This window comes from Eulemur rufifrons, chromosome 7 (genome assembly GCF_041146395.1).
Source record: "Eulemur rufifrons isolate Redbay chromosome 7, OSU_ERuf_1, whole genome shotgun sequence".
In the NCBI taxonomy this organism is placed as follows: Eukaryota; Metazoa; Chordata; class Mammalia; order Primates; family Lemuridae; genus Eulemur; species Eulemur rufifrons.
This window is the reverse complement of record NC_090989.1, coordinates 111,186,863-111,196,081: the sequence shown is the minus strand read 5'-3', so window position 1 is coordinate 111,196,081 and position 9,219 is coordinate 111,186,863.

Here is a 9,219-nt window from a genome sequence, read left to right as displayed (position 1 = left end):
CAGTTTTTAAATCTACTCTATTTTATTTCTGGTATTCAATTTTGTAAAATGTATGTTAATTATAATATAAGGAAATACAATAATTTTTTGTACATTTGACTCACGTAATACTTGCATAGTTCATTCATAATGGTTATTAAAGACTACAGTTAAGAAGGAGAGAACATTAATTTTCTATAGGCTGAATTTTTTTGATAATGTATTTATTTGATAGAATTTTGCATTTGTTTCAGAAAAAGTAATATTAACACCTAAGAAAAGAAAAAGCAGTTTGTCCGTCGTTTGTAACCATTTGTAGATCATTTATGTGGATTACACATTTATAATTTTCTTTTTCTCTTTTATAGTACTATGAAATAAAACAAAAAAATTAAGCCTCTGTTCTTTTCTTTTTCTAATACACAAATCTGGCTCATAATTCTGCCAAAGTACACAGTGAGTAGTGTGTTTATTAAGCACATGCAAGCAAAATAGTCAAGTGATTATATACTGTATTTATGTATAATCCACATCCCTTTAATTAATTTTTTGTTTTAGTTATTAATATCTTTATTGCTGATATTTACTTTCATCTGAGAATTGAAAAATTTAATATTTAAAATTTACTGATTATGCTACTTATTAAAACTTATAAAATATTTTCCAGAAAGGTAGCTAAACTCTCATTTCAAATAGAAAATTCAAATTTTCTTTGGATTATTATACCAAATTTTAGTGGTCTCAGGAATGTAATTATATGTTTACATTTTATGTATAATATACATAATTATAATTTCCTTTTATTTATTTTTTTATAGGCTTCAGTTCCTTCTTAATGAATTCAAGAAGGAACTGAAAAAATGTATTACTTCAAATTCCTCAATATACAGTGCAGGGTTTTTTTAAATTTTTTTCTGTTGCCTGGTTTATATTTGTTTCTTTGTTGGCAAGCTGTTTTCTGGTCATCTTGATGTTTTATTTCTCATATATGTAGTGTCCTTAGTTCATTTATATTTAAGAATAGAAGACCGGTGACTGTTGTCCTTTTTCTTTGCTGTATATACCCATTTTTCTGCTAGGGCTCTCCCACCAGTTGGACTAGGACTGGTAGCTCAGGTATGAAGGATTCTTGCCACCATCAGGGTGAGCAGGTGGGGACACCATTCTTTGGGTGCTAAAATGAGGAGAACTTTAGAGGAGACATGATGGCTGACTAGAGATCCCGGTCTCCAAATAGTCTCAGAAAGAAGAAAAAGCTTCAGTAGGGGGGAAAAAAAAACCAAAAACAAACAAGCAAGCAAACTAGCTCAGGTGTGGGAAAAGTGCAAGAATCTACTGGAGACTCCACAGGATGAAGTTGCAGAATGGAACAAAAAGGAGCAAGATTTTGCTACAAATCAACCTCTGAGAGGCTTCGATCCCCGTGAAAAGGCTGCCGCCGGCGTCTCAGGGGTTCCAGGATCGCAGTGCCCAGCGATCCACAGCGGAGACCGCCTGAGCCCCAGCCCCAGCCCCAGCCCCAGCCCCAGCCCTGTCCCCGAGCAAGCACAAGCACCGCCGTGGCTGGTTGGCACCGCTGGGCCCTGGACACGCGGCCGCTGCAGGGAAGTCAGTGCCAAGCAAGTCGCTAGCACACCTCTCCACCCTAGGAAAGTTTCCCCGTTGGCTGCTGTCGGGAGTGGGCGCGGGTCTGGCTGCTGCCACTGAAAGTTTATCTTGAAGACATCATCAGAAAGGAAAAAAATGGCGGATTAAAAGCAGCCCGCAAGCCCACAGCTTCCAAGGAAAGAAGAGTAAATAGGAAGCAGGTGCCTACCTAGGGACAGCTATTCTCAGAAGGAACATTGTGAAACCACAGAGAAGCAGTGCAGGACTATCGGTGTGTGGGGAAATAAAAGGTGATGAGGCGATACATGTGATAATATCAAAGCATGAACAGGGACAATTAGCAAGAGAGAGCGCTGGGGCACCAGGCTCACCCTGCGGGCACTGTGGCTGAGTTAGTTGCAAGAGGGCTCTCTCTACTGCCACAGATAGGGGACCTGCCTGGAGTCTGTACAGAGTTATTGCACCAGACAACAGGTGTGGTGGGGATCCAGCAGCAGCTACAGACATTCTGAGCTCTTGGGTGCACAGCACCAGGTCAGCATGGGACTCAGCTTTGTGGCTGTGGCCTTCACATTGCCCCCACTGGGCTGGGGAGGGAGTGGACAGATGAGAGGTTCCTCCAAGCTGTACCCAGTTGCTGAAAGCCAAGCACTCCTCCCCAACAGCACAATGGGATCTGAGCACATAGGCACTTACAACCACTGCCTAAATAACCGCACCCAGTTGCCACTGTCAACTCTGTGGAGAGACTCCAGGCAGAGCAATCCCCAGAACACCAACCTCAGTGAAGAGGGTCTTGCCCAGCTCCCAACTCGAACATGGTACAACTATCTGGTGAACAGTCCAACACCCAGCACAAACAGCATCCAACACAGGCTTGAACAGAGGCAATCACAGGAGAATAAATCAAATCAGAATAGGTGCTTACAGGCTTCTAGTGCACATTCCCTTCCTTTGTCACATCAACATTCCAGAGTAGGGACAAAAAAGCACCATTTAGGGACCTCCCCTTCTTCTATTTAAGCAGGAGAGTTCCCAGTAAAGAACAGGTGCCCTGTAAACCTGTCAACAAACTAGGTATAGAAGGAACATAGTTCAAGATTATAAAAGCCATACATGAGGTGGCTCTGTGGCGCAATGGATAGCTTACTGGATTTCTAGAGGCTGGAGGCATTCAAAAGCCATACATGACAAACCCGTAGCCAATGTCATACTGAATGGGGAAAAGTTGAAAGCATTCCCACTGAGAATGGGAATAAGACAATGGTTCCCATGGTCATCACTTCTCCTTAACGCAGTGCTACAAGTCCTAGCTAGAGCAATCAGGTAAAAGAAGTAAAGGGTAATCAAAGCAAGGAGGAGGAGGTCAAACTATTGCTTTTTGCTGACAATATGATCTTACATCTAGAAAACCCCAAAGACTCCACTAGAGACTGCTTGAATTGATAAATAAACTCAGCAAAATCTCAGGTTATAAAATCAATGTACACACAAATCAGTAGTATTCCTATACACTAATAACAGTCAAGCTAAGAGTGAAATCAAAGACTCAATACCATTCATGCTAGCTACAAAGAAATAAAATACCTAGGAGTATATTTAACCAAAGCAGTGAATGATCTCTACAAAGAGAACTATGAATCACTGAGGAAATAATTTTCAGATGACACAAACAAATGGGAAAACATATCATGCTCATGGATCGGTAGAATCAACATTGTTAGGATGTCCATACTACCCAAAGTAATTTAGAAATTCAATGCAATCCCCATCAAAATACCAGTGTCATATTCACAGATCTAGAAAAAATAATTCTGCACTTTGTTTGGAACTAGAAAAGAGCCTGAATAGCCAAAGCAATCTCAAGCAAAAAGAACAAATCTGGGGGAATCACATTACCAGACTTCAAACTACAGTACCAGGCTATAGTACTCAAAACTATATGGTACTGGCGCAAAAATAGAGACATAGACCAATGGAACAGAACAGAGGACCCAGATATAAAACCATCCCCATACATCCAGCTGCTCTTTGACAAAGCAGACAACAATATACACTGGGGAAAAGAAGCCCTATTCAATAAATGGTGCTGGGAAAATTGGATAGCCACATGTAGAAGACTGAAACAGGATCCTCACCTCTCACCTCTCACAAAAATCAACTCACGATAGATAACAAACTTTAACCTAAGGCATGAAACTATAAGAATTCTAGAAGAAAAGGTTGGAAAAGACTCTTCTAAATACTGGCCTAGGCAAAGAATCTATGAGGAAGACCCCAATGACAATCACAGCAACAACAAAAATAAATAAATGGGACTTGATTAAATTTAAAGGCTTCTGCACAGCTAAGAAAATAATCAACAGAACAAATAGGGCAACCTACAGAATGGGAGAAAATATTTGTATGCTATACATCCAATAAAGGGCTAATAACCAGAATCTACAAAGAACTCAAGCAAATGAGGAACAAAACCGTGAACAACCCCATTAAAATGTGGGCAAAAGGCTTCAACAGAAACTTTTCAAAAGAAGATAGACAAATGGCCAAAAACATATGAAAAAATGCTCAATATTACTAATTACCAGTGAAATGCAAATAAAACCACAATGAGATTTCACCCTACCCCAGTTAGAATAAATGGCTTTTATTAAAAAGTCCAAAAACAATAGATGCTAGGATGTATGCAGAGAAAAAGAAATGTGTTAATACACTGTTTGTGGGATTGCAAATTAGTACAACCTCGATGCAAAACAGTATGGACATTCCTCAAAGAAATAAAAGTAGACCTACCATTTGATCCAGCTATTCTACTTCTGGGTATCTACCCAAAGGAAAAGAAGTCATTTTATCAAAAATACACCTGCACTTGAAATGTTTATTGCAGCACAATTCACAGTTGCAAAGATGTGGGATCAACCCAAATGCTTATCAGTTCATGAGTGGATTAACAAAATGTGGTATATGTATACTATGGAATACTACTCCACCATGAAGAAGGATGAATTAAGGCCTTTTGCAACAGTTTGGATGGAACTGGATACCATTCTCCTAAGTGATGTATCTTAGAATGGAAAAACAAACACCACATGTACTCGCTATTAAATTAGAAATAACTGGTGAGCACACATGTGCACAGAGGGAAGTAAAACTCAGTGGAAATTAAGCAGAGTGGAGGTGGGAGGAGGGGATGTGCAGAAAACTAGCTAACAGGTACAATGAACACTATCCAGGTGATGACCACAATTATAACCTTGACTCAAGCATAAGAAAATTGATATATGTAACCCAAAACACTTGTACCCCTGTAATATTTTGAAATAACAATAACGACATTATTTTAAAAATTAAATTAAATTTAAAAAATGAGGAGAGCTTTATCCTCTGGCATGGGAAGCAGTTCCAGCAACTTCAATAAGTTATCCCCATGAAATTAATTACAGTTCTTTTAGAGTGTTTCTTTTGCATGCCTGGGATTATAATGCTCAGCTTTCATTGGGATAAGGAAGAGGTTAGAAGTGAGGTGGGTGTCGGGCACCTGAGTAGCATAATATTTCATTAGACAGACTTTCAATTAACTCTGTTTTTAGCCATTCTTCCTACTCCCACTTTTCCCAGCACTGCTGTCTTTGAGCCAGGTAATTCCATGGGATAAGAGTTTGTCTCCATTGTAGATTGTTCACCTGTATACTGGACTACTTTTGGCTTGCTCTGTTTTATCCAACAGCATCTGCATTTGCTATACGTTTTGTGGAGACTTAGAAGAGAGTGGAGACAAGTTCTTATTTTCAGTGTGCTATTTGAACTGGAAAAGACATTTTCAGACACTTGGTTTAAAAACTTTAATTTAATGATTATATGCAGAGTGGATAGTAGGAAGAAGAGGCTACTTCTTCCTACTATCAGAAGGGAGAAGAATAAGCAGGTTTAGAAATAAGATAGTGACTGTATAAATGGAGATGAAGAGAGAGAACTAAGAGGTAAAAAGAAGAAAGAATTTATAGTGTTTATTGACTAATTAGTTCATCACGTGCAGTTGTGAACACACAAGAAGAAATATTTCCTTTCCTAGCATGATAAATAGACATAATTTTAATTTAAATGTAGCGTGTAAAACTCCAGTCTACATTCTCTTCTCAATTATTTTCTCAGTTTATAATTAGGTTTTAAGTAATTAAAATTTGATCTACTGACTTTAATTGAAAAATTATATTTACTAAAATCTAATATGGAGCCATTATGTCTGAATTTATATGTATTCAGTATGGAGGAATTCAATAAAAAGCTCAAATCTCTAATTCTTTATTTTTCTTTGTCTTTTTATATAACCATAGAAAAATAATATGTGAAACTCAACTTTTTAACTCATGATTAATCAAATATTTATGCTTTCATTGTGGAAGAGCTACCCTGCTTTTATCAGAATAATAAGTTTAAATAAAATCTGCACTCATTTTATCTTCTTTTTTGCTTTTCATTTTGCCCAAATGGATTAAATGAGGACCCTCAGCAAAATCCATTTAAACTGCCTTCTCCAAGGCCTAATAATGTTCTAAGGCCTACATCCAAAAATAATAGCTATTAAATAAATCAAATCGTTTTACTAACTCACTGTAGCATTTAGTATGATTAATTACTACTTACCTTATAGAAATCTCTCCTCTCTTGATTTCAATAGCTTCATTTTCTGTTCTTTTTCTTCCTCTTCTTAATGTTAAAGTATGGTGTCCCCAGGCTTCCTTTCATTTTTGACACTTGTCTCTTTTCCTGTTATATAGTTTCAATGGGTTATGTTGTGCACTCATGGCTTCAATTCCAAAGCTTAAAACTTTAATTTAGAGCATTTTCTGACAAATACTTGCCAATTTTCTTTACTTTGATGTTCCATAAGCACCTCAAGACCAATACTTTAAGAAATGAACTCTCCACTCCCAAACTCTCTTCTTACTGCCCTTCTTATGTGGATGGGAAAAAACCAATAATAAAAGTATTATAATATGCATTAATGGTAAATTAGACACCATATAATTTCTGAGTATAAACTTTGTCCTGTTATTATTTTGACAAAAGGACGTATATTCTTTCCTACCCTGAGTACTCTTGTTCAATTGTTGCAATATCAAATCACTACTGAGTTATATGCAAGGAAATAGGCTGGGATTCAAATATGTTAAGTAGTGTAATAAATCCCAGGAAAACTTGTACATCTGTGTAAGTTGAACATTATGACAAATAAATCAATAAAAAATAGAAATAAATATGCATCAGAGGTAGACTTATTTAGAAAACAACTGAAGAGAAAAGTTGGCAATAGTAATAAAGAAAATAGACATTGTTTCTTAAAATTTTAAGCTTAACATTTTTTTTGATGCATTCAAGGAATGTCACAACTTTTCCCTTATGAGGCAAATCTGAATAATGGTTTTTAAGATAGTTGTACTTTAGCCATTGTGTGTATATGTGGGGGGGTGTCCATATCTATTTTTATGTCTATCATCAAATATTTTAAAAATACAGAATTATATAAAGTAGTATTTAATCCCTTCATTATATCTGGCCCTATTTTGAAATAACTACTATCAAAATTTTGATATGTATTCTTCCAGATTTTTAAATTTAAGAATATCCTATTTAGTGTATGTGTAATTATTTTTGTTTTCTTAAGTAATGATTCATAGTTTGTATTGTCTGAAAAATAACTTGCTTTCCCTTGACCTACAAGGGACTTTCCATCCCTATTTTCCTCCCTCCTTCCCTCCATCTACCTGGCTATCAAGCTATCTCATTTTAAGGAGAGAGAATTCCATTCCTTGTCTGAACAATCATTTATTAACTAAGTCACCATTGGTGAATGTTTAGAATGTCTCTATTAATTTTACTGAGAATATTAAAACAATATTGGAACAAATATCCTACATATGTCTTTGAAAGCTTTTGAAATTATTTAGCATATCTATAGGATGAAATTTAAGAAAACAAAATTTTTTGCTCAACTAATATGTATATTTAAAATTTTTACACTTTAAACCAAATTTCTTTCCTTATTAATTATACCAATTTACCCTTCTGCCAAGAGTGCATAAAAAGTCTGACTTTGTTGAGGCTTTGATAACAATGGATAATTCAGACTTCTGGATATTTTTATTCTGATTCATTGTTCATTAGATAATTTGAACATAATTTAGTTTTACTGGCCATTAATGTTTCCTTTTTAGTGAATTTTATATTCATGTGTTTTGCCTATTTTCTGTTAAAATATTTGTCCTATTATATTTGTAGGAGCTCTTTCCTCATTATGGATAAGCACTGTGTTTTCCTTTATGCTACAACTTTTTAAATTAGCCAGGCATGGTGGCAAGTGCATGTAGTCCCAGCTACTTGGTAGGCTGAGGGAGGAGGATTGCCTGAGCCCAGAAGTTTGAGATTGTAGTGAGCTACGATGATGCCACTACACTTTAGCCCCAGAGATAGAGCAAGACCCTATCTCAAAAAAAAGAAAAAAAAAAGGAAAAAAAAAAAAAAGGAAATTACCTTAGTTCATGTTGTGTTTTGCATAAGAAAAATGTTGATATTGAATTTTGTGGTTTTTTTTTTTTTTTTTTACAGCTAGGTTTACATTTGTGTGTGGCCTGAAATCACATCTTAATTTTTCTAAACGGTTGTATTAGATAAGAAAAGTCTCAGCTTCATGTTACAGTTTACCTGAATACTAGTGGCTTAAGCAATAAAATAATAAAATCACTAATGATCTCAGTTAAAGAATTTTGGAGAAAGGTGCTCCAGGACAGGTAAAATAACTTCATCATACCATCAAAAACATATGTTCCTTCCATGTTTTTGAGTTTTAACCCTTAGAGTATTGGCTTGTTTACTCATTGTCACAAGATCAGTGCTATATTTTCAGGTGTCAGATGTATCAGATCAGGTTCCCAGAAAGAAGAAGTGGGCAGAAAAATACATCCAGCCACAACTTCCCCTTTTTACAGAAAAGTAAATACTTTCCCGGGAGCCCTAAAAGACTTACGGTTATGTTTCGTTGATACAAAATCTGACTTACAAGGGCCCCTATTGGATACAATTAAGCTGAGAAAGCAATAATCTAGGCCTGTAGAGTAGACCTATTCTGGTTGTCATCCTTTTAAACATACATTTAAAAACATTTTATATGGCTTTTTGATGAGTGCGTACTTGTGCTTCTGCTATAACAAACAAGAAATTTAACTTTTTCATATCCTTTTTTCTCTCTCTCTCTCTCTGTCACATACACACACAGACCACACATTTAGCTTCTGTAGTTGACAGTGGCAAAAGGTAGTTTGGAAACGCACTAGCTGAACATCGGTGGCTCCATATTGGCTAGTATTTTCCTTAGCAGAGTTTATTGAATAATTATTCAATGAATAATCACTTATTTATCATTTTCTTTCTTTGAATACACCCTTTTATTACAAATTAACTTTCCATATAGAATAAGCATCATTATATTTCTGGATTCTACATGCCAGAGTTTGGTGTTTTTCTTTTTAATTTCTACTAAGAACCAACCTGTCTTAGTTCCTTTAGTTCTTCTATACGTATTCTGAGAAGTTATGAGAGCCAATAGTGCACCTGTGGTTCTGGGATTTGGTTGCT